This window comes from Tamandua tetradactyla, chromosome 2, assembly GCF_023851605.1.
Source record: "Tamandua tetradactyla isolate mTamTet1 chromosome 2, mTamTet1.pri, whole genome shotgun sequence".
Taxonomy (NCBI): Eukaryota; Metazoa; Chordata; class Mammalia; order Pilosa; family Myrmecophagidae; genus Tamandua; species Tamandua tetradactyla.
The window spans coordinates 211,729,970-211,755,346 of NC_135328.1; the positions used below are offsets into that span (position 1 = coordinate 211,729,970).

A 25,377-nucleotide genomic window follows, 5' to 3' on the forward strand; every position below is an offset into this window, starting at 1 on the left:
AGCAAAACAAAATACATTGTTCAACCACAGAGCATAGGCCAATCACAATAACTTGTTTACAATCCTTATTATGAATGTTTCTTCAGCCTATCGGAATAACTTACTCACAATTCTTAATTTACATATTTACTTACTAACCAATCACAAGAATGTATAGACAGCCAATCACAATAGCCTACTTGCAACCTTTCTTTAATTTGCATGTTTACTAACCAATCACAATGTACCAATATCTCAAACCCCACCTCCCTTTGTTTGATCTAATAAAAACTCATGTGCCAAACAAACATGCCTATGTCTCTTCCTTGAGCAGGCTGCACTTACCCCTGGAGCCAAGGAAGTGGAAATACCATCAGCTGCAGACCCAGGAATAACTGCTAAGAGACAGATAAGACCCCAGGTGTGGGGAGAATTCTTCTAAAAGGGAGGCAGAGCGCGACGATGGAGTTAAAGGTTCTAAGCCTGGCTGAAAGGGAAACACTCGGGGAACAATCAAGGAGGTGAAACTGTGTCACTTATAGTCCTGGACTTCGAGGCCGAGGATGCAGTGAACAATGGGCAAGCCTCTGCCTTCCTTCAGCCTTTGTCTTCTGGGTTCTCCACTTGGGCCGACATCACGCATTTGCCAAGAGTGTCCTACGTGCGAGACACAGGGCTGGGAAAGGAGGGGAGACGAAACCAAGGCCAACGCACAGTGGAGATCCCTGGGAGCTGTCAGACCCAGGCCCTCAGTGTCAGCTCTGCCACAGGGAGGCGAGAAGATCCACCACTCTTCCAGCAAAACTCACTCCTAAAAGCCAGGAAACAAGATCTCGGGAATGAGACTGACGGCTGGACACAGTGGCGGCAGGGAGGGAGGCGCCCTTTGGATGACACCTCCTCGCTCACGTGTGACGGACTCACACTCATCCATGCAAGCAGCGTCTTCTGACACCAAGCAGCATCCTTGGTGCCCCAGATATGGACATGAGCCAGTCAGATGGGCACTTACATCCAAGCAAATAGAATCAGGAGAACAGAAAACAAGCTTGCTTCAGACAAGAAAAGAGGGGAAAGGAGAAGGCTCGTCCAAAGGGCTTGCCCGATTGAGGCAAATCCATGCCGAAAGTTCAGAACCAGCCTTGGGTCAGAAGTCCACGGTCCGAAAAGGAGACCTTCCAAGCCAGAGGGTGCCAGGATCAGGTCTGTGGGCCAGTGGTTAGAATCTAGGCAAAGCAGCAGGGCAAAAGGTAGGGGCACTAGAGGCAAGTCGGCTGTCCCGGACTCCAGAGGCCACCTGCTCTGTGAGGCCAGACCCGGGGTGGATGGGGGCCCACAGAAGCAGCCCCACTGGGCGAAGGCAGCTCCCCAGGGCACAGCTTGAGAGAGGCGGCCTCTTGGTGACTTACAAAGAGGACCCTCTTCCTCCAGGTGCTGCAGTCCTGCCCGGTCCTCAGCTTAGTGGGCGAGGCACGGGCAGGCTGAGCTCATGTTTTGCCCTTTGGCCACACTCCTCAACGCAGAGCAAAACCTGAGTACAAGTCCGCAGAGGCTCTGGGTGGAGACCCTGTTTATCGTGCCTCCCTCCTTGATGTCCAGCACTTTCTCTGCATCTGGCACAGGGTAGACCCTCAATAAACACCTGTTGTGGGAACGAATATGATGGGAACCCTTTGCTTCACCCCAGGAGTGTTGATGCAGGCAGGAACCAATTTGGGGCCATTTGAACCCCTACATGCTGACCCACCACCCAGAACAGCACTGCCTAATAGAAATGTATGCTAGCCACAGGCGCAATTTAAATATTCTAGTAGCCTCATTAAAAAAGTAATTTAGAAAGGTGAACTTAATTTTAATAATGCATCTTTATCTAACTCAATTTATCTAAAATATTATCATTATCTAGTCAATATAAGAAAATATTTATGAGATATTTCATATTCTTTGTTTTTGTTTTTGTTTTTTTTTTTGATAAAGAGTCTTCAAAATCCAGTGTGTATTTTACACTTAGCTTGCACCAACCCCATTTCGAGTACTCAGGAGCTATCTGGGGCTTGTGGCATATCAGAGAACTCAGATCTGGGGTCTATGAACTTTACAAGGGCCAAACACATTTCTGAGGCCCCCCTCCAAAAAAAACATGTATCAGCTTAAAGCACGCAAAGCAAATTTCCTAAGAGAAATGGCTAAAACATGCACACACACAAAAAAAGTCAGCGAAAAAGAAAATTGTTCAAATAAGAGCATCCTCGCTCATGGGGTCTGTTTGGGGGCGGGGGGAGGGTAGTGTTGTAAGTAAAATAACCTACGTCTTATAGTAAGATTTATTATGTCAACTAGTCCAGTACAATTCAAAAGTCTAAAATTCTTACATAGTTATATAAAATTGCATTTATAGCTCTATGTGGATGCACTGTAATATATTTTATGTGATATGGGACATAGCTGCCAAAAACTAGAGTCCCGAAGGCTTGTGAACCCCCTCCCGGCAGGGGAAGAGAAGTGGAACATCTGTCTGGAATGGAGAGCAAAGGGTCAAGGAGTTTGAGAAAAAACATCCTGCTGACTAAATACATTTTTCAAAAACTGGTGAATTTGCTCAGCACTACTGATGCAACGGATACATTCTGCTTTTTTCCTTCCTGTCAAGCCACTTATTAATCATAACTTATTATTGCTCTGTGAGCTCAACATGTGGAGTGAAATACCAGGATCCAGCTGAGAACAGAACTGAAGGGAACGAAATTGGTTACAAGAAAAGAGCAAAATTAACATAGCCTAAAATGATGAAGAAGAAGGGGGAAAAAAACCCTCCATCCTCTCAGAAAAGATTTTCACAGCTAGTAGAAAAAAAAAGGGATACTTCGATAAAATTTTAATGCAGCTATTATTTTATGTCTAAATTTTTAAATAAGGAATGGCATTTTGTGGAGAGAGGCCGGCAGGTGAGAACTGGGAGCTGAAAGGACTCGTGACACCAGGCTTCACCTGCTGCCCTTCCAGTGTCACTGCACATTAGAAGAGCAATTACCGTCGGGTTCGTGCTGGGCTGTGCAGGCAGGAAATCTAATTTTTGTCCCAAGAAGAAATGGAAGGAAAATATTGGAGCGTGGAGACAGGAGGGTAAGGGTCAAAATCACTCATGATTGCAGAAAGGACATGATGGATTTTAGCAGAGAGTATAACACAGAGAAGGAGTTAGGGTATGATTCCTGGGAGATAGCTAACAGAACTTCAAAACAAGCTGAGGAACCGGCAAGAGATAAAGGAGGTTGAAACACACACACACGGCCCTCTAGTATACATCAAAGTCCTCAAGAAGTGGACCTTTCGCTGGCTGTGGTCGAAAGGAACTTCAGAAGGAGAGCTGGTTTTCACAGCATCATAAGGGTTCGAAATGGAAACATGGATCATTGACAATCCTAAAGACCAGCAGCCCATCCCCTTTGCAAATCTCATCTTGTCCCCTACTGTGAATTCTTTCACACACAGAATGGACCTGGGGCACCTGCCCAACACCTCGTGATGGTGGTGTCCTTTGGTCCGTCAGACATCTAGATTGGCAGCAGCAATCTCTGGTACCCAGGTTCCCGGTGCTTTGTTGAGTGGCAGCTTCATCTCAGCACTGCGACCTCTTGAACTGAAGGTCCAAAATCCACGAACAATTCACAGACACAGGCTCAGCCATATTGCACTCACAGCTCGCCCCACTAGTTCCTGGTGCTGGCTATGAGATGTTCAGACACGAAATCTTTTTAAGCATCTTGAAATCCTGTGGCATAGGTGGCATGCACCCAGCCACACATGTTGGAATTAGAAATATGTTGGGGTTGGCACACGCAAGGCTGTATGTTCTCCTTCCTGCCAAAGATGGGAGATGATTGACTGAATGGGAACAGGAAATCAGTTTGCCAGAAAGCATCTAAAATGGGACGTGTGCTTGCTTGTTGGAATGTTAACTTTGTGCTTCAAAGGAGGAACAAACAGGAAGGACCACATGATTCCAAGCTCGTTCCAAAGATAAAGGGTCACTTCAGAGATACAAGAGAGGGCAGGAAACACAATGAGTCTAATTCTACCCTCTAGGAGAGAGTTGGGGATTTTGGAAAGTAGAATGATCATCATTTAGAGACAGCCTGAGTCAATCCATAAGAGCATCTGAAAATGAGGCCCTCTGGCTGCTTCCTGGGAGATATATTCTGGCATAATGCTATGTCCTGGGCAACAGTACGGCCTCTTAAAGATGCTTCAGGAGACAAAGGTCAGTGGCTGGGGCTGCTATGAGCCAGGAGCTGTGTTAGAAACTGGGGCCACAGCATGACGGGACAGAGCCCCAGCCTTCAAGGAGTTTATGTCCGCTGGGGGAGACGGGAAATAAATGGGAAGTCGCACTCTTATAGTCAGGGGTGTGACACAGCAGTTCCGGAAACACCTTGGAAGCACTCTTCCACTGGGCCTGGAGGAAATAGCCAGAGAAGACTTCTCAGAAAAATGCAGTTTTTAAGCCGAGACTAGAAGGGTGAAGTTGGATGCAGGCAGTTGAAGGCTCAGTGGGTCAGATGAAGGAATTTCAAGTGGGGAACAAGAGCAGTCTCAGAGACCTGGAGACCACAGGAAGTTCCCACAGCTTCACATGATTCCATGTGGCTGCAATGCAGGGACAAGGGGGGAGTGGCAAGAGCTAAAGCCACAGGGACCAGGTCTGCAAGAGTCATGGACGGCGAGCTGAGAAGCTCAGACTTCATCTTGAGGATGTCGGGACCCAAGGATGCTTTGTGCAGGGGAGAGTGGTTGTCCACCATGTGTTTGAAAAGGAACATTCTGGCCGCAAGGTGGAGGGTGAATTGGCAGTTGGCCAAATATGGATGGACTGGGAAATTTAGCATAGAGGAGGTCTTAGAAATCTCACTCCACCCCCTAGTGTTATAAATGATGAAACGGAGGCACAGAGGGAGAAAGTACGTGCTCAAAAGTGCAAAGCTGGTGCATGAAAAAAGCAAGCAAGGCAGGATTCTTTGATTCAGCTGAACAGCAGACGTGACAGAGGTGAGGAGTCACTGCGTACCCATTTCCCACCAGGAAAGCAGCCAATGGGCATGAGTATATGTGCATATGAGCTCACGAGCCTATGGACAATGGTACCACTTAGAAAGGGCTGCCATCCACCTCTGCCATACTCTTTGTAAGTCCATTCATCCTACATTTCACCCTCCAGGTGACGAGAAATTAACAGGTGGCGTTGGGTGGAAGCTTGTTGGAGAACCACACCATGGAGACATGGAGCTACATAATACGTATTTCCTTGGGGCCTCCCCAGACCTTTAAATGTGTTGAGCAGGGCCATTCTTCCGCCCATAAGCATGGGTCTGCATAGGGCTGGGAGAGGAATCACTTGAATTAGTGATTCTCTGCAATAAAGAGAAATCATGATGTAAGAAAACAAAGCGGGCGAGTAAGATCTCGGGCTAGTGGCCATGGCTGAACCCTGTGGCACTAATTGCTAGCTTGGGTTGTCTTTCACTGCTCTATCCCCCACGGGACCCAGGGGCAGAACTAAGACTGAGGGTGGTAGTGGCACTGACCTGGGAAAGGCTCTCAGATTCAGGAAACATTGCCCCTCTCACCTGGACTTCAAATGAGCCTGGGGAGAAAAATGCCTAAAATGACAGGCCAGCCCTGCAATCTGCATGCCTGAGGATAGGCAGAGAACCAGAGAATCCTAGAACAAAGAGCAAGAAGGAAGGAAGGAGGGAAGGGGAGAGAGGAAGGAAGGGAGGAAGGTTCGGCTGAATGTATTCTCAGTAAGCCTGATGCAAAAGAATTTATTCAGCATGCACGGATCCACCAACGTTAGCAGGCCCACCCAAACACACAGGACTTACGGGAAAAACTATCTTGAAATATGGCCCCCTACTTTCTGGGATTTTACGGGAGACCCACTGGGTGAACATTCTTAACAAGAAAGAAAATATCTTTCCAAGAATAATGGGGGTCATCAATCATTCCCACCTTAATGAAGACAAATTTTAAATCAGTTTGTTTTACGCACAGGAGTGACCCCACTGAAAATCGGGGGTAGGTACAGGAGTGACCCCACTGAAAATCGGGGGGTTGGATGTGGAAGGGGCAGAGGAGAATGAGGACTCAGGGAGGAAGGTTCAGGCAGCTGAAGACCAACCCCCCGCCCCACCCGCCACAAGCCAGGGAAGGGGGATGGTGGCTGGAGAGAGGCTGAGGAAAGGGGTTTGGGTTGTTTCAGAGGGGATATATTGAGCAGTCACTTACGGGCATAGGGGCTAGCCTTCCTGGAGACTATTTGTTTGAAACATAGGACAAGTTTTAGCTGAGCTTATACCCCACCTCCCGTCTCTGCCATTAGGTTGGTTTTGTAGAGCCACCTGGGGTTGTGGCAACAACATCCTTTGTTTGCTCTGCAATCCCAGAAATGGAAAGGAAGTTTGGGTCAGAATTGTATTGGGTTTTGTCAGGAAGTTTGGAGAATTCTCAGGAGTTTCGATATTTTCTGCCTGGGGTGGTCCTCTCTGGCTTCATTCATTGTAGGAGGGAGAATTCAATGCGGTGTTTTCTCCCCTTCATTTTCCAGTCATTTGTGTTTTTCTCTCCAAAATATTATGTGGCCATCTCTCAGCAGTTAAAACAATTTCAAATATTGTATACCAACAGCTTGCTGCAAGGAAGAGTGAAGATGGAGAATTATTGGGTTAAAAATGCCTTTCCCAGGTGGTGTGATGGTGGCTCAGTGGCATAATACTCGCCTGCCATGCTAGAGACCTGGGTTCAATTCCCCGGGACTGCCCATGCCAAAAAAAAGCCTTTCCCATACAATGGATCTAACCCTGCTGGCAATCACTCACAACTCCTTTTAGCATTTGTAGCTATATCTGCTACATTCCAACAGTGACTCTTCTAAAGCAAACTTAATCAGCATCTGGGCCACCTGAGCATCTTAACTCCATTGGTCTGCAGGGCATTCCTTTGAGGCACCAGGTCATGGAACCCTATGCTTCTGTCTTATTTGGAAGGAGCAGGGAATTGTTGGTAGTCACCAACCAGACCAGGAAAACCTATTAGATGCTTGTCTCCTGGGCCATATTCCCTTTGGTCACTGCAGACAGGGGTCATCAAATGGCCCAGCCCTTCTTCAAAAGCCAATGGAGATTGACTAGGAGAAAATATTTGCAAAAGACATATACAACAAAGGATTTGTACCCAAGATACATAAAGATTTCTTAAAACTCAACAATAAGGAAACAAACAAGCCAACTAAAAACTGGCAAGGTAAAAAAACTAAACAGACATCTCACTAAAGAAGATAAATAGATGGCAAATAAGCATATGAAAAAATACTCAACATCATGTATCATTAGGGAATTGCAAATTAAAACAAGATACCACTACACACCTACTAGAATGGCTAAAATCCAGAACACTGACAACCCCAAAATCTGATGAGGATACAGAAGGACAGGAACTCTCATCCATTGCTGATGGAAATGCAAAATGGTACAGCCATCTTGGAAGACAACTTGGAAGTTATTTACAAAACTAAACATAAGGCTCCCACATGATCCAGCAGTTGTGCTCCTTTGAATTGAAAGCTGAGACCACACAAAATCGAGCACACAAGTGTTTGTAGTAGCTTTATTCATAATTGCCCAAAATTGGAAGCTGTGGCCATGTCCTTCAGCAGGTGAGTGGATAAAAATCTTTGGTTCATCCATATGATGGAATATGATTCATCAATAAACAGAAAGGAGCTCTCAAGCCATGAAAAGACATGGAGGAACCTTGAATGCATTTTGCTAAGTGAGAGGAGCCAGTCTGAAAAGGCTCCATACTGACTAGCAGAGAAGGTATTTTAGTGTCTCAAATTCATCATCAACAACTGGATTCAACAATTATTTTAATTGTTTTTTTCTTGTAAAATGATACATGCTTATTGAAGAGAATTTGGAAAACAATGAAAAAATTAAAACTCATCTCTAATTCTAAAAAAAAAGGCTCCATGCCTATCATTCTAATCAGATGACATTCTGGTAGAGGCAAAACTACAGAGACAGTAAACTGATCAGTCTTTGCCACGGGGAGAGAGGAGGAGGGTAGGGGTGATTAGGTGGAGTACCGGGTATTTTTAGGGCAGAACATTCTGTATGATACTGTAATGGTGGCTATATGACATTGCCCATTTGTCAAAACCCATGGAACTGTAAAGCACAAAGAGTGAACTCTGATGTAAACTACAGACTTTAGTTACCAATAATATATCAATAGTGGCTATCAATTGTGACAAATGTACCATACTAATGAGAAATGTTAATAACAGCTATACTATATGGAAGGGGGATAGTAGTATATAGGAATGCTCTATACTTTCTGTGCAATTTTCCTGTAAACCTAAAGCTGTTCTAAAAATAAAGTTTATAATTAATTTAAAAAATAGATTCAGGGATGATGTCCGGGCAGGTTGTGGACAAGATCGAGTCATAGGATTCCCAGGGCAAGGCAAAGCTCAGTAATGTTGGGTCAGGAAAGGGTAGCAAAAGTGCCACCAACACACCAAGCTCCCTTCCACCCCAGGGCCTTTGCACGTGCTGTTCTCTCAGTATGAAGTGGGCTTTCTCCACTCAGCACTGCTCACACTCCAGTCCTTGACTGTGAAAGCCTTTCCCGATCCCACACGTAGTTAGGTCGGTTCATTTTGTTTTACACATTCAAAGAGACTTCTTCTTTGAGAGTCATTCTCTTGGTTTAGAACTATGCACTCAGTCATGTGGCTATTTAAATTATGTATTTTTCCCTGCAAGATGACACTCCCCATATGGCAGGGACTGTGTCTCCCAACTTAGCACAGAACCTGACACGTAGTGGGTGCTAAAGCACAGTCAAGCAAAATTGTCACCAGGACACAAAAGTACAATGTTCTGAGAGTCCAAACAAGACTGCCCTCCTACAGAAAAGGGAGCTATTTAATTCATTTACCTAATGATATTCTGCCTTAGACCACAAAGGGCTGAAGGGGACTTAACAAAAATATACACACTGCCAAAAATAAAGATAAAATGAATAGTTTCAGGAATAAGGGCAAACAGAAAAGTGATTTAGATAGATAGTAGAAATGATATTAGGAAACAAATGAAACCACTCAACAAACCCCAAACAAATGGTCCATGCCTTCATTAAAGGCAGAAAGAAATCAGTTTTCTGCTCTGAAAAATGGCAAGGGATACAAATGGCTGGGAACACCCTCTAAGAGAATGGTTACAAGGTTAATATTAAATGTTTTGTAAAAACCTGTTATAAAGGCGGTACTGGGACTGGGAGGAAGACCAGTCTTGCAGCCAGTGCACCTGGGCTTCAAGTTCCAGCTTGGCTCCAGGTAGGTCATTAATAATCTGAGTTTCCTAACTTGGAAAATGAGCCAGGCTCCCTTCTAGCTCCATGGCCCAATTCTCCAGTGACGAGAACAGGAAGATGCTCTCTAGACCAGATGGCAGGAAACATTTTGTTAGTTGTTTTTTTCCCCCAACAACGTATCCTCTCCACTCGCATGTCAAAATGCTCCTTAGATAGGTTTTCGGAAGAGACACGGTCGCATTTGTCGTATTTGTTTACAGAGATCCCTAGCAAAGCAGAGAACTGCTTAGTGAAGGCAAATCATTTCCCCTTACGAGAGAAGCTGTCTGCCCGGCTCATGTGGGAGAAGAATCTGGAGCTCAGGGCGGACCGGACCCATTCAGTGCTGGGAGACAGGTGAGCCCCTTCAGGGGGAGAAGCAGGACCTCAAGGGGTGGACAAGGACGGCTGAGTGCCGCACCAGCTCCCTGCGGGGGCCCCTCCCCAGGTGAAGTATGCTCAGTCCAGTACGTACCTGGGGGAGAACCCACCTTTCCTTGGCATGCTGACACTGCGATGTCACAGTTAGCAAGCCCTTGCTCTCACCTGTAATCCTCACAACCACACACAGGCACTCCTGCAAAACTTATCTTAACGTCATGTTCGTCTGACTGTCTGCAAAACTAGATTTTCCCCAAATTTAGAGTGCATGTTTCAGATGATTTCACAGTAAGTTATCAGAGTGTGCTAGGGAGAATGACGGCTCCCAATTTGTGGAAACTGCGAATGTGTTAGTTTACCTGGCAAAGGGGAATGACGGTTGTGGATGGAATTACGGCTATCATAAGCTGGCTGTAAGATAGGGAAATTGTCCTGGACTACCCGGTGGGCCCAATGTAATCACAGGATCCTTAGAAGCAGGAGAGGGAGGCAGAAGAAGAGGCCGTGAGCCAAGGAATGCAGGCAGCCTCTAGGCGCTGGGAGAAAACAAGGGAACAGTTTCCCAGTGGGGACCTCCATAAAGGACCGCTATCCTGAATTTTGCCCAGCAAAACTTGTGCCAGGCTTCTGACCTCCAGAACTGTGAGATGATAAATTTGTGTTAAACCACTAAATCTGTGGTCATTTGTGACAGCAGTGATAGGAAACTAATATGGGAGTCTTCACAGAATTCAACCCCGAGGGCCCTGAAGGCACCTGAATGGGTTCCAAGGAGGATGGGTGTGACGACCAGGAGATGCAGCCTGTGGGCCCGAGCGGAGGAAGCCAGCAGCAGCGGGCAGACCAAAAGGCATGAGGGCAGATGCTGAGAAGCAGAACTGGGGATCACGAGGCTTCTCTCTGGGGCTCCCTGTCCAGAGCTTACAGCAGGAGAGACCCTGAGTGAGTTAGGAATTTTCTGAACACCACCAGGAAGCTTTCTGGGTGGATGCGTCCATCCCCAGGGATTTAACTGTGGCTTCCCTGGGAACCTGGATTTTGTGCTATTGAAAGTTTTGCTTTGGATCTAACTGGACTTTTTCTCCTTGATTTATTTATTGAAGTCCCAGGAAATAATATCACATGTGTACCATACCAGGAACTTGCTCCCTAAAGTTGCTAAGAATTCAGCTCCATCCTTATTTGTTTTAAAATATCCTCAAGCACCTTTGCTTGTTTGGGAGGTTTGAGGGTTGCTGGAAGATGGAGCTTTGACTAGAGATGATTTTTAATGATCAAGATCATTATGGTGTGGACAAATTCAGCTGGGATGGAGCTGATGTTTGCCTCTGCCCTACCTAGGAAAAGGGCTTCGTTAAGCAAATGTGATGTGCAAGCATCAGCCTAAGGATCACATTTAATCTGCTTAAGGGAACAAACTGACTTCAAGTAATTTAACAGTGTTCATTTGCATACTGACAATCAATCTGCCCTTATAATTGGGTTTTATTTGCATGTTAAGAGACTGACCAAAAATACTATATAAAATTTAAAAAATTTTCTTATTGAAATATGTCCACTGGAGAAAAATTAAACAATACCAATGCCCAAAAGAAGGAAGCAGAGATCATAACGCCTCCATCTGGGAATAACTATCACACTCTCTCCACTCCTCCCCATTCAACCCTTTTCTGTGCCAACCCCACCCACCCACCCAGGCTTCTTACTGACATTGTTGGTAGCATGTAAGAAAAAATACACTCTAGAGTCCTATAAACCTGGATTCAAATCCTGCCTTTAACACTTACTTGCTAAATACTCTGCCTCTAATTTTTCATCTTCAAAAAAGGGATAAAAACAGTATTGACCTATATGCCATCATTCAAAAAGATGTCTGATGTTTTTCTCCAAATGCATTTCCTTGCGCATAATAAATGCTTAATAAACAGCAGTGTAGAGGTTACAAACTGTGCAGAAAACAGTTAACAGCAGGCCTAGAACTGCCACCCATTGACAGGCTGCTCACAAGGTCAGCCGCTGGCTGGTGTCTGATGTCAGGAGGGCTTCCCCCATTAATAAGATAAGAGCTCACTGAGCCTAAACTGTCTGTCCGAACAGTATGGCTGAGGCTAACTAAACATCTGCTTTCCACCTGGGAGTCTGGGATTTGGTACATGCCAGGAGGGAGGTGACCAACCCCCGGTGAAAACCCTGAGCAGGGAGTCTCTAAGGGGCTGCCCTGCTTGGCAACATTTCATACATGCTGTCACAGCTCATTGCTGGGGGAATTGAACATGTCCTGTGTAATTTCCCCAGGAGAAGACTCTGGAAGCTGGAGCCTGGTTTCCCCTGGACTTAACCCAACGCACCTTTTCCCTTTGTTGATTTTTCTTTGTATCCTTTTGCCACAATAAATCTTATAAATCGTGGCCACATGTATATATATGCTGAGTGCTCCTAGAAAATCGTAGTCCCTGTACCCTGGTCTGAGGGAACCCCAGCACTTGAACAACCTCTGGGGTCAGGGTGCTGGGTTCCAACTCCAGCTCTGTAAATTCATTCAGGTGCCAGCAGTGCTCAGATAAACACCTCAAAGAGGGGGTTTAAAGAGCCTTGAATAAAGAAAGAAACCCAACAGGGAATAGGACAGTATCCCAAGGCCAGCTGGGGAGCTAGCTGCTAACTTCTAGGCCCAAGGAATCCAGGTGAGAGGCAGTGCCCAGGAGAGGGTGTCCGCCGTATGGAGAGGGTGGCCTGGCAGGGTCTGTGGCCTGAAAGGCGGCTCAGCCAGCCTGCAGTGACCTGGAAGGCAGGGCCTGGGGGAATAAGTGCCCTGACCACACTTTCTTCCAGCCTTTCTCTGATGTCCTGCTAATGCTTCCCACTGACCAAACCCAAGCAAAACCAGGAGGACACTTATGCCGAGTGTCCCTAGGGCAGTGCTGTCTCTTAGAACTTTCTGCAATGATGGAAAATGTTCTTTAGCTAAAGAACGGCCAATACAGCAACCACTAGCCATGTGTGGCTACTGAGCACTTGAAATGTGCCTAGAGTGACCGAGGACAGAATTTTTAATTTACTTTCATTTTAATTGTGCATCCCAAAGTTCTTCTTTATGACTGAAATGCCATTTTTACCCATCTCCATGTGTCTGAACTCTGTCCTTTTACCACATGCAGCTTAAACGCCGCCTCTTCCATGAAGCCCACCATGATCCCCCATTTGGAAAGGACTTTCTCCTCCCCAGACCCTCATGGAAGCCTGTTTTCTTCTCTCACAGAAGGTCTTCCTTTGCTCAATATTAGAGCTACCACTCGTTTAAAGGATGAGATGGACCTTCAAAGATACAGGCAGAAAGGAGCCATATTTTCTGTTATCCTTTATCCCACTGCTTTTCATGCCTCAATTTGTTCTTCATTGTTCCTGAATAAGGTCTTGGGCAGTCCCCTTTTCTTTTTCCAGTTCATTTTAGGGAATGATAAGAATCTAATCTAATATCTGAAATGTAAGCTCCCCACCGTCTTGGAACACCTGCAACAATAAGGGAGCCTGCTTTCCTACCTTTTTCACTTCCTTGTTCTCCCACTTCTTCCCTCACTCTTGCCCTGAAGTGGTGGGGTGGGCGGGGAAGGCAGGAGGAGACCCATGTAACCTGAACAGCAGCGCTGCGCTGGGGGAGCCCAAACGCTGCTCCTCCAGGGTACTTCCCTGCAGCCCTTGGAGATGCCCGGCCCCGTCACCGGGGACCACAACCTTCCGGTCAGCTGCTTGCACCTCCCTTTCCTGCACCCCTAGTTTCCAGCAGTCTCTAAGCTGGTATATCAGGGCATTTAACAACAATGATTCTTGAGAGGTAGTAGAAAGCACTATGGCTGAAAGACTGAGAACAGAGTCCAATTCTGGCTCATTACCGGTCAGCTGACGACTTCATTTTCATGGCTGCACTTGTCACTAGTTTTTATCTGGATGTTCTCACTCTGTGGTAAGCTCGGTGAGGGCAGAGGCTGGCCTGGCCTGTTCGACAATCTGACCCAGCTCCTGGCATGGGTAAATATTTGTGGATTGACTCAATTAATGAATAAATGCATGAGCCTGGCCTTATTACATCCTATTTCTGAGGCTGTTTTCTCACCTATAAAAAGTACAGAATAGCAGTCACCTGCTTTGGTACCTGCTGTTGCGGGAACTGGGTGAGGTTGGCTGCACGCGCACTTGAAAGGACAGCTGAGGTGGTCGGAGCGGCGGCAGGGGTGGCCGGCACCATGCGGTCACGCCGTCCCCAGATATGCTCACTCAACTGGCTGCTTCTTGATTAGCTTATGACTATTCCAGCCCCAGATAACTCAGGGGAGAGGAAGAGAGAAGAAGAGAGGCAGGGAGGGGAGGTGGGAGAGGAGGAGGAGGAAGAGAAGGGGAAGGTGGAAGAGAGAGAAGGACAAAAAAGAGTGGGAGTAGGGAGCCGAAGGGGGAAGGAAGGAAGAACGGAGAAAGGGAGAAAGGAGGAGGAGGAGATGGGGAGAGGGAAGGGAGAGGAAGGGAGGGAGAAGAAAAGTGTCGGGCACGGATGAGACAGAGGTCGCATGCTCGCTGCAGAGATACAGCAAAGCTGTCTCTGTGGGAAAAGGCACCTGATGTCCTGGAAAGACTAAAGCGTTGCAAAACTGCTGGAGTCTGGGGCGGAAGGAGGCCTTGGGAACTGTGTAACTTTCTGACTCATGGGGTCACAAGGAAGCAAATGGTTCAGCTTGTGCTACCTCTCCTCTGTTCTTTAGTTACATTTTTTACTTTCTTTACCTATAAAATAAACCATGCTGAACCTCTAGAGGTGTTTGAGTCTCCATCAGAGCTCTAGAGTCCCACCTGGTCCCAGGTTTAACTATATCTTTGTCTCTGGTCTTCCTTTCTTAATTCCTCTCTCCTCCCTTCAGTCCCAACACTGAGCCATGCTAGTCATGGCAGAAGGAAGGAAGGAAGGAAGAAAGGGAGGGAAGAAGGAAAAGAAAGAAGGGAGGGAGGAGGGGAAGAGGAAGGGAGTGGGGGGGAAGCCAACTTAAAAAAATTTAATTCTTCCCCTACCCTGTCATGACAGGCGTTTCCAGATGTTAACATGCAAGGGCCATCCTGATATTAAAGTTAGGGATTGTCACAATCCTGATTTTCCTGCTATTTACCTCCATTTGTCAAACCGCACATGGGGTATTTCATGCCACTTTGCTTGGCAGAGAGTTATCACTGGGGGGCTGCCACCTCTCTCCAACCTGAACCTCAGCCTAGCCCCCAACGCTGGGCCCCAGCCTAAGAGAAGACGGTCAAAGCTCCTACAGGAAGGGCTCGTGGGCAGATGGGAAACCTCCCTTCCTGCGCCCTTAGAATTCCCCGTGGGTAGCGTGGTTACACGCCACACAGTACTTTAGTAACCCTGTTCCCTGTCTCCTCACTGCAGCCCCATTTGTTCCCCAGGGAGGGTGGGAGCAGAAGGCACATACAAGACACTATAAAATGATATAAAGCAAAGACAGGCCTTGGGTAATGAAGCAGCTGGGGAACCCCAGGGAAGCTCAGCGGGGTCCAGAAGGCACGAGAAGTTTGTGATAACTTAAAGGCACAGTCTCGGGTGGAGCTGCCTGAGGGAAGGCCAAGGGGCCCAACCCTAGAGCAATAATCAAGGAGCAAACCAGGTAAAGGGGAGAAAAAGGGTAACACGGTCTGGGCGGGGGATGCTGGAGGATATTTTAAAGCAAAGTGAGAGACCGAAAAGCTGGGAGAATTGAGCCTGTTCCTCAGACTCCCTGGTTGCCCAAGAAAGCACATTTTCTTATGGGCATTTGCATAATGTTGGAGTCATCCCCCAGTAGTTTGCTTTCTACTGCAAATGGAGAACCAACATCAAAAGACTATATTATAACTACTTAGGTTAATTCATCCCTCATTAAGCACTGGCAAAATAAAATCATTTAACCACCTGCTTAACTTACACATGGAATAAAAAAAGCCCTCGTTCCTTTGGAAGGGTTTTCAGTGGGTGGGCGCCTTCCAGCCAGCCACACCCCCACCTTTGCAGTTACACAAGTGGTCTGTATTATTAATTTGGACACCAGCCCTCTGACTGCAAGATGCTGAAGTACCAGAAGATGCTGAGTCAAAAGTGACTTGTCTCCTGGAAGAGGCTTACGGTCCAAGAGGCAGCACACACGGGGCGGAGCGCCACCTCTTTGCTTCCTGGGGACCTTAGGCAAGTCACTATATACCTCCAAGCCTCAGATCCCTCCTCTCTAAAATGGGGCTAATAAAAACCTTACCGCATAAAGTTGTGGTGAGGATTAAATGAGATAATGCAGGCAAAGCTTGCCAAGTGGTTTGACACATGAAGGAATTCAGTAAACATGTCTTGCCATATCCTGACTTTTGCTGTTGCTGCTGCCACCATCATACCACCCTGCTCTTCCCTAAAGAGAGCACGTTTATGTTCAAGGAGCCACAAGGAAGAAGATGAGCTCCAGATTCCTAAGAAAACTGATGCAACTCCTCTGCCGAAATTTTCTAATGGCTATAAAGACCTTAACTGAACTTTTCAGGATATTAATGCACAAACTGCTGGCCAAAACAAGCATATCTGTGAGCCAGATTTAGCCAACTGGCTGGACATGAGAGACAATGAGCCATTCCATGAACCAGATTCAATATACACAAAAAGTAAACCAGATGTTTACTGGAGAAAGTTCCCTCCTTTACAACACACACACACACACACAAACATACACGTACCACATGCATGTGTCATTCTGTACTTGGAAGCTGCTCCCTATTTCTGTCACTCTCTACACAATATCTTTCTAATAGGTAGAATTCCCTAAACCAGAGTAATCAAGTTTCCCTTCTATCTCTCAGCTTTGCATCCACTGGAAAACTTCTATCCTCAAGGTCACTCTATAGTGTCCAACATGGCTGCTGAAGCTCCAGCCATCACACTAACATTCAAGGCAGAAGGAAAATGGGGGAAAGGGTAGGTCCTTCACTCAGTGGCCTATGGTCATATGCCGAGGCTTGAGGGAGGATGAGGCCTGTGTTACTTCTCACTTGGACTATTGCAATGACCGCCTAACTGGACTTTCTCCCTCTTGTGTCTCCCTCCAATATAGCCCCCATTGCTCTCACTGAAGACTCGAGTCAACCTACACTGTCCTACTCCCACCTTTACATAAGATGTTCCCTAACAGGAACTCTTTTCCCCTACAACTCTCACTATCCTCTAGACAACATTTGCTTGATCAACATGCCACATGGGACTTCTAGTAAAAAGACACATTCCTAGGGTCTACCTTAGAATCTGACTCTTTATGAGAGGGGACTGGAAAACAGCATTTCCAATGCTCCAAGTGAGTTTCTGAAAGGCATTCTTTAAGTCAGAAGTAGGTCAACTTTGGTGCACACTGGAATCCCTGTTAAATCGATAGATGTATCTGTTTTATCTTGGGAGGTCTGAGGGGAGCCTGGGGATTCATTCATATTTTGAATAAACTCTCCAGGCAATGGTGATGACCTCTAGAGTCTGAGAATTTCAGCTGTTAAGATTCAACTTAAATCCTACCTCCCTGAAGCTTCCCAAAGAGTTTTCACACCCTCTCCTGTTCAACGAGGGCTGTTCTGAGAAGCAACGTAAGAATTCAAACAGCGCTATCATGTTGGAAATGCTCAATAAACATGGACTCTTCCAATTACTTGTCCTCTTGATGTCATTACTCCCCTTCATGCCCTGACCACAGAACCCACTGCTGCCTGCCACATCTCTAAGTCACTTCAGCTCGCCTGGGTTTCAGTCCCTAGGTGGTGAGCCCCTGGAAGGTAGACCCCTCTTCCTCACCCTCTGTGTATTCCCCGCAGCATCCAGCACCCTGCTTAGACCCCGGGAGGCTCTCAGAAAGTGGCTGTTGCATCAAAGTAAGGAGCTGGTGTTTTCTAAAACGTTTCCTTGTAAATGCAGAATAATTTTTGCCACTGATCGTAAACCAAAGCACCCTGTCTCTCTCCTGATCTACTCTTACAGGACTGTTTCCATGATGAAGGCCAACTTCATCTCCTTTAAAAATTATATATCATGCATGAACATATTATCATTATTAAAAAGACCTAAATGAAATTTTTCTTTGATTTTTGCCTCCCTATCCCAATCTTCTCTACAGAGATAATCGCTATTATTACTATTATTATTACACTGAGCTATATCAAATTAGCAATATTCTACTGTTTTTAATCTAGAAAATGTAATTTCATAGGTTCACTTTAAGAGATTAATGTGTATCCTTCCAGAATTCTCTCCTACATCCAGTAAGTATGGTGGTTTTAAAACATGGTCAGAAATTCTTTGACAGTCTTAAGAAGTGGCGTCTTTGCCCCCTCCTCTTGAATTCAGGTGTCTTGTGACTGCTTTGACAGCAGCGTATAGCATACACAATGCGCTGTGACTTCCGAGGCTGGCTTATAAGTGACCAGGTAGTCTCTGCTTTTTTGCCAGGTGCCTTAGGCCACCATGTAGGAAGTCTGAGTCTACCATATGGTGAAGAACCCCAAACCATGTGGAGAAACCATATGTAGATGCTCCCATTGGCATAGCCTTCAGTCATCCTAACCCAGGAGATGGATACATGGTTGAAGAGGCTTCCAGATGATTCCAACTCCCACCTACGCGAACCAACCCCAGCTTTTCATGTCTTCCAACCTGAACTCCCAGACATGATGGAATAGAGATAAGCCACTGTGTCTTGTCTGAATTCCTGATCTATTGAATCTATGAGCATGATAAAATCGATGTTTGGATGGTTAATTACACAGCAACAGATAATTGAAACAATTGGGTGTTTCAGATAGCTTATATGAATTCAACTATGCATGCTCAGAGAGAAAGAAATAACAAAGTGAAACAAAAAACACAACTATTTAAGTAAATAGAGCAGGCAGTTCCACTCAATGGCCACTGGACTCTGTAAGCATATGTCTATATGAGGGTGAGGATGAGGCAGGGAGTGGAACTCTCCCCCACCAGTAATTCTCAGCCAGGAGAAGCATTACCACCTAGGGAGGCATTTTAAAATATTTGGACCAGTATTTCATTATCTCAGTGAAGGGAAGAGTGATAGTAAGCATCCAGGGCCTGAAAGCTGGGGATGCTAAATATCCATCCTGAACAGTCCGACCCAACATAGAAATATCCTGTCCTAAATGCTTGGATGCCTTGTTGGGAAGCACCGGTTGGTCTCAGCTCTGGAGACCCTTTTGTAGTGTAAGAGCTTAAAGATACATATTTCCTTTTGTTTGAGCCATGTGGCCCCTAACGTAAGCTGCCACCTTCATCTGGTGTCCAGAGCAAAAACAACCTGCACCAACACAGGAGGAAGCAGTGCTGGGTTGGACTTTGTGAAGGTGGGATGTCAAACTCCAAAATAGCTCTTTCCGAAGGGATTTCAGAAATCCATTTGACTGTGTGCAATTGTCACCTTGCTTACCGACGCCTCTAGAACTTCTCTCCCATGTGAGATTCAGTTCCACAATAAGGACATTGTTCTAGTTCGCTAGCTGCCAGAAGGCAACACACCAGAGACGGATTGGCTTTTAATAAAAGGGGATTTATTTTGTTAGTTCTTCAGAGGAAAGGCAGCTAACTTTCCACTGAGGTTCTTTCTTACATGGGAAGGCACAGGATGGTCTCTGCTGGCCTTCTCTCCAGGTCTCTGGGTTCCAACAACTTTCCCCGGGGTGATTCCTTTCTGCACCTCCAAAGACCTGGGCTAAGCTGCAAGTGCTGAGATGAGGTATGCCAAGCTGCTTGGGCTGTGCTACCTTGAGTCTCTCACTTAAGCACCAGCCAATTAAGTCAAATGTCATTCACTGCAGCAGGCACGCCTCCTAGCTGACTGCAGATGTAATTAGCAACAGATGAGATTCACATACCATTGGCTCATGTCCACAGCAACAGAAATAGTTGCCTTCACCTGGCCAAGTTGACAGCTGAATCTAACTACCACAGACATCTATTTAGTCTATAAACATATAGAAATATACAAATTTTGTAGTGTTGGTTTTAAAGTTATAAATGGTTTAGACTAGTCATAATCCTATTTTTTTTATTTAACCTAAGTTTTGGAGATTTTTTTCCTCTGTCAGTACACAAGGATCTAATTAATTATATTAAACTGTAGAATAGTAGTCTTTTGTATGATACACTATTAAATATTCATATATTGATGGGCATTTAGTTGTTTTTGTTCTGGTTTTTGCCAACGTTTTTGCAATCACAAACAATGCTGCAAGGAAAATGCTTGTCCCCCAATTTTTGACCTATGTGCATGAATTTCCCAAGCATAGGTACCCAGGTGAAGAACGGGTGGGGTGAGGATTTATCATCTTAACAGAGGCTGCTAAACTGCCTTCATAAATACTGGAACTAGTTCCTATTCTCACCAACAGTATATGAGGTTTCTGGACTTTCTTAAACAATTATTCAAAAAAGCAGTTATTCAGGAAAAAGGGCAAGGATCATTCATTTATCTATGTTATCAGGCAGAGAGGGAAGAAAACCATTTAATTCAGTATGTATTTAATAAGTATCTGTGATACAGCAAGCACTGTGCTGGCAGATTTCCAAGACAGATGGCACAGCCTCTAGCCTTGAAGAATTACAACCTTCTCGACAGCAAAACTTAGACTCTCGGCATTAGAAGTAGAAGAAGACAACCCAGGAGTTTGTAAACTAGGACTTCGAAGGGTGGAAAGATGCCCACAGATCCAGGCAAAGTTATGAAGCCTTCCTAAAGGAGCTGTTTCCCATACTAAATCCCACAGCCTGGGAGGGCTTGGTTACGTGAAGAGGGCAAGGAACAAAATTCCTCTTGGGTGGTGACTGAGATGGGGGCACAGGCTCGAGTGGCAAGGGAAAGGATGCAGAGGCAGGCCAGCAGGAAGACTGCACGGCGTGACGACGGGCACCATGGAAACGAGTGTGGTGTGATCAGGACAGATGCAGCCATGGCTTCCACGTGGCTGGTGGAGGGCGAAAAGGGGAGGAAATACAGCATATGTGGTCAGGCGGAAACCCGGGAAGTCTTTGCATTTTTATCAAAGATCATGCACAGCCAATATTGAATTATCACAGGTAACTAGTTCAGAGAGCTACCTGAAGAAGACTGTTCCTTAAACTGCATCTTTCTTGATTTTAATAGCACAGAGAAATGAGTTTTGTAAAGTCCATGACATGACACTTACTTGTAAATCAATGCAAAAATTGTATAAATGTGTATGACAAGTACTCAACCAGAAGACAGAAACTTGAGGGAAGGAAATAAAGGACAAAACATGTTTTCAGTACAAATAAATGGCTATAACTGTATTAAATTTTTAAAAAAATAATGCAGGAGAGCCGGGTTTGATTCCCAGACTATGCACCCCGCCCCACCCCCAAATAAGGGTGGTGTGTGTACCTGCATGGATGGATGTATCAGTGTGTATGAATGCATGTATATAATGTATGTTTATATCTGTATATGCATGCTGTTATCTTCTAATTCTAACTTAAGTAAACTCTTTTGAAAAAAGTTTACTATAAGGTTAAACTAAACTGAAACTAAATTATTATAAGAATTAGTTACTACATTTTAAAAACCACCTAAAAGCCATTACTGTAAATGATATTGATAATAACAACAGTAATAATAATCACAACACTAACTAAAAAAAATTAAATTATATTTCTACATTTTTAAAGCATTGTGTGATCTTGCACAATAACCTTCTGTGGTAAGGAAAGGGCAGAAATTATCAATTTTCTGATCACCAAAGTAAAAAACAAAGCTAATATGAATTAGAGCAAGAGTTTTTCACCTGGAGTCTAGATATATCAAGTTCCATGAGAGACTCAAGGACTTTTTGTACTTCTTAAATTGTATGTGTGAGTGAGTGCATTTTTCAGAGAAGAGAGTCCACGCCCTTGGATTCTCTAACAAATCCATGCCCTATCACCACCACCACCAAAGTTAAGAATGGTTGAAATAGAGAAAAAATAGCTATGAATTTGATATGTACAAAATGCTGTGGGAAGGGTGCATGGGTGGTTCAGCGGTAGAATGCTCGCCTTCCATGCGGGAGACCCAGGTTCGATTCCCGGTCCATGCACCCCCATGACCCCAAAAAAATGCTGTGGGAAATTTTGACATTAACTAAATGCTCTGACAGTAACAAAAAATGTTTTTGTAAGATATGTAATAACTGTGACCTTTTTACCTGTAGCAACATAGGTAAGTGGGAATGAAGTAATAGACACAACTTTCACTTCTAGCCATGAGGGAGTAACTAAGACCAAATTTAGCCTCTTACCTTAAAAAGGTTAGAAAGCTGGAAGAAAAGAAATGAAACAGTCTTCAGACATTGGATGACAAGCAGCATGAGAGAGCTGTCCCTGAGGCAGAGAAGAAACAAGCTGAGCCCTACAATGACCTCAGCTTACTGCTGGAGAGAGGTTCCAGACCACAGTGCAGGAAAAGGAGCCAAATTCAACGTTCTCATTGAGTTGAAGAAACAGTCTTGGGTTTGAGTCAGTCAAGGCAGCTAGGATATGCGTGCCAAAATATTAGAGAGGAGACTCTGCATAGGCAAAGAGCTCTGAAAATTTGCAGAGGGCTTTCTCAAGTCTTTGGCTGAGTGCTGATCTGTGCACATACGGGAGGAAACTTTGTGGGGCCAGGAAAGAACAACAAGAAAGAGCAGGCAGAGAAACACACAGTGCCTGTAGAACTGGTAATAATTCATGTTTCCATCAGCCAGTATAGATATAGGGGGCATTGAATAGAATCCTTGAATAGGTATTGCTCAGCAGTAGGGTTAAGTTAACCCTAGATTAAAAGTTGCCCTGCACCTACCCTAACATAGGTTAAAAGCCAGCCACAAAAGAATCAAAAAGGTTCCAAATTACTGTGTCCTAGGACAACATACAATAAAAATTAAAGCATGGCAACAAAATACAGCAACCAGCAGTGTGATATTCACAATGTCAGAAATCCATCAAAAGTTTTAGGAGTGAGAAGAAATGGAAAAATACAACCCACGGCTAGAAGAAAACTCAATAAATCTAAACAGACCAAAAAATGACAGAGGGACATTAAAATATGCTCTATATGTCAAAAAAGGCAGAGCAATTTTTGAGAGAAAAATGAAAGCTATTAAAAAGATGACCTTAAATTTCTAGGGCTGAAAAATACATTAGAAATGAAAAGTATACTAGATGGGTTTAATAGCAGGTTAGAGGCTGCAGAAAAGATTAGTGAACTTGATAGCAAAAGAAGCTATCCAAAATAAGGCACAGACAGAAAAGAGTGCAGAAATGACAAATCATCTATGAGCTGAGGGACAATAACAATATCAAGTGGCTTAACAATCATGAAATTGGAGTCCCAGAAAAGTGGAGGTTGGAGGACATATTTGAAGAAATAATGGTCAAAAGTTTTCCAGTTTTGATGAGAACTATAAACTCATAAATCTAAGGAGCTCAACAAACCCAAAGCAAAAGACACAATGTGCCATATCACATAATAATCAAATTACAAAAACAAAAATAAAAAAACAGTGATAAAGACAAAATCTTAAAAGCATTCAGAGAAAAAAAGATACATTATGTAGAGAGGACCAATGATAATAATGTCAATAAACTCCTCATTATAAACTATGCAAGTCAGAAGAAAATGGAATGACAACTTTAAAGTACAAAATAAAATACACCAAGAATTCTAGAGTAAACCAAAGTATCTTTAACAAATAATGATGGGAAAAGTTTTTTTAGCCATCCAAATGCTGAGAAAACTTGTCACCTGTATGACAGTATAATAAGAATCATTTGGCAAGTTTTTCATCAGAAAGAAAATAACACTAGATGGAAATTTGGATCTACATAAAGAAGCTCCAGAAATAGTAAATATGGAGGTAAATATAGAAGACTTTTTGTCTCATTTTTGTAAATATTTTTAAAAGATAAATGATTATGACTATCAAAAGCATAAATAACAGCAATTTAATGTGCAGCTTACACCATGATTAAAGTAAAATTAATGCTAACAATAGCACAAGGCATACTGCTGCAAGATTTTTACACTATAATATTATTTAAAGAGACACTATGACAAGTTAAAGATGTATATTGTAAACATCATATTATTTTTTTCTTAAAAATGACAATGAATAGCTAATAAGCAAAAATAAAGATAAAATGGAATCACAGAAAATATTCAATTAATCCAAAAGAAGTCAAGAAAAGAAAATGAACTAAAATCAGACATAAATAGCAAGATGGCATATCTAAACACTATTATATCAATATTCACATTCAGTGGAAATACTCTAAACATCGCAATTAAAAGACAGAACTTGTCAGATTGGATAAAATAGGAAGACCCAATTATATTCTAATTATTAAGTCTATTTTAAATATAAATGAACAGAGAAGTTAAAAAGTAAAAGAATAGAAAAAAATATAGCATGCAGCCATTAATCAAAACAAAGCTGAAATGGTGACACTAATCTCAAAGTAAATTTCATTCTCATACCAAAGATGAAGAGAGACATTTCCAAATGATAAACAAGTCAATTCATCTAGAGGCCATAATAATCCTAAATATGTATGGGCCTAATAACATCAAAGTAGATGAAGCAATATATGATAGAAGTAAAGGAAGAGATAGATGAATCTGCAATTACAGCTAGAGAGTTCAACATCCTTCGCTCAATAACTGGTCAAACATGTAGACAGAAAATCAGTAAGAAATGGAAGACCTGAACAATACTTATCACTTATCAAATGATCTAAGTGAAATTTAAAGTTCACTCTGCCCAACAGCAACAGAATATATATTCTTTCAAGTGCACATGAAATATTTACTGTATAGACCATATTATGAGTCATAAACAACCATCTACAAATTTGTAAGAACTGAACTCTCACAAATTATGTTTGTTGACCAAAACAGAATTAAAATAAAAATCACTAACAGAATATCTGGAAAATTGTCAAATATTTGATAAACAGCAAACTTCTAAATAACCTATGGATCAAAGAATAAATAAGATGGAAATTAGAAAGTGTCTTGAAATGAGTTAAAAAATAAAAACACAGCACACTAATATTTTTGAGAAATAGCCAAATTCCCTACAGGGAAATCTATAGTATAAGATACTTATATTAAAAAAGAAGACATTTCTTTATTTATTTAATTTTAATTTTTCTTTTATTTTTATCTTAAATTAAAAAAAAATCAAAGACGCAGCTTCCACCTTAAGAAACTAGAAACAAATGAAAAAATTAAACCCAAAGTAAGGAGAAAAGGGAAATAATAAACAGATCAGAAATTGATGAAATGAGAGAAGCAATTCAATCAATGAAACCAAAAACTTTCTTTTGTAGAGATCAATAAAATCATAAACCTTTAGCAATAATGATAAGGAAACAAATAATCAATGCTAGGAATGAAAGAGGGGAAATCACTTCAAATTCTTTATTAAAAGCATAATTAATTAATATTTGCTCAACATTTATGCCAATAAGTTAAACAGCTTATAAATGGGCAAACTTCTTGAAAAAGTCTAACTAAC

The 25,377-nt window shown here is 43.5% G+C and overlaps 1 protein-coding gene, 1 long non-coding RNA gene and 1 other non-coding gene across 5 annotated transcripts in view; 2 read left to right on the forward strand and 1 right to left on the reverse strand.

Annotated features, from left to right (window-relative positions):
- Positions 1 to 25,377, reverse strand: part of KAZN (kazrin, periplakin interacting protein) — a 1,164,933-nt gene that overhangs the window by 950,060 nt on the left and 189,496 nt on the right. The window lies entirely within an intron of this gene.
- Positions 283 to 7,999, forward strand: LOC143674890 (uncharacterized). The gene is made up of 2 exons (XR_013171258.1): positions 283 to 1,182; positions 2,378 to 7,999. It is a non-coding gene; the product is annotated as an uncharacterized LOC143674890 (long non-coding RNA).
- On the forward strand, positions 21,845 to 21,915 carry TRNAG-UCC (transfer RNA glycine (anticodon UCC)). The gene has a single exon. It is a non-coding gene; the product is annotated as a tRNA-Gly (tRNA).